The sequence below is a fragment of the Mesitornis unicolor genome, unplaced genomic scaffold (assembly GCF_000695765.1).
Source record: "Mesitornis unicolor isolate BGI_N332 unplaced genomic scaffold, ASM69576v1 scaffold2950, whole genome shotgun sequence".
In the NCBI taxonomy this organism is placed as follows: domain Eukaryota; kingdom Metazoa; phylum Chordata; class Aves; order Mesitornithiformes; family Mesitornithidae; genus Mesitornis; species Mesitornis unicolor.
Genome location: NW_010157396.1, coordinates 12,148 through 13,357, shown reverse-complemented (window position 1 = coordinate 13,357; position 1,210 = coordinate 12,148).

Genomic DNA, 1,210 nt, shown 5'->3' with positions numbered 1-1,210 from the left:
GGCGGAGGCGGGGGGTGGGGGGGGGGGGGGCGGGTAATGGACTAAAGGGAGCTGATGTGGCTTTGCTTTGCAAAGCTTCAGCATGGAAAAGAAGGGGGATGTGGGGAGGGTAACAGGACAAGCAAGAGTCTTTGTTTTCATTGCAGAAGCTTGGAGATTTAAAAAAAAAGAAGTGGGTGGGATACAAAGAGGAAAAGTAATATGATTAAGGGAGGATTTGGGCACTGGCAGAGAGCTGCTGTAGGTGGTGGGTAATAGCAGTAACAGCTGCTGCACTTCCCATTAGAGGAGACAGCGAAGATCATCCCTGAAAGGATGGGTCTCCAGCAGGCTGGGAAGGCAGCAGCAGCGAGCCTGGCAGCGAGCGTGTCCCAAGGTAAGCGAGCAGCAGCACTGCCAGCCCCAGCCCGGGCAGCCCTGGGGACCACGGCTCTGCTCCCTACACCTGAGCGGTGCAGGGGGAAGGTGGGCGGCTGGGGGAGGTATGGGAAACAGCAGCACAGCCTGGGAGACTCCTTAGGAAAAGAGCTGCTGCTCAGAGGTGCTTTCATGTGCTCCTGCGAGAAATCGTATCCATCAAGGGCGGTTCAGGTGTACCTAGAGGGCAGGCTGACTCCACGACAAGGATGTCATCCTGCTGTTGGTTGTAGAGGGGCTGGGATATTTAGTGAAGGCTCCTGTGACTCCCACAAGCATCTTCTGGCATGTAACTGTTTGGAGTGGGGGTGATGCTCGGCTATGGAAGGTTAAACTGCATCTGCCTGCTCCCTGCTTCAGGGTGGGACAAACTGCTTTGTGTGTAGTGTCCATTTGTTAGAGTCAGCTGGCAACTTTCAGAAGTCCTAGAGATGGAGGTGTAAGCTAGACCTCCTCAGTCTCTGCTTTCCTCTGATTTATTTACATCTACTTATTGATGAAGTGCAATGAAATCTAAGCCAAGAAAAGCTTCATATTGAAAAGAAGGCGTTAGAAAGAGCTACATTAAAAGCAGGGCTACTTGCCTTACAATATCCATGTTGTGAATCAGGGCGAAGGGGCAGCCACGTGCTGTCCCTGTGGGGATACGGCTCTGTGCCAGCAGGCAGGGAGAGGCTCTGTGCTGGACACCAGCCTCACAAGGGACAGGGCCTGGAGCAGCTCTACAGGTCTAAGTGCAGATGTTTCCCCCATTGATCAGGTCATACATTTGGGCTGGGGATGGTGAAGGATG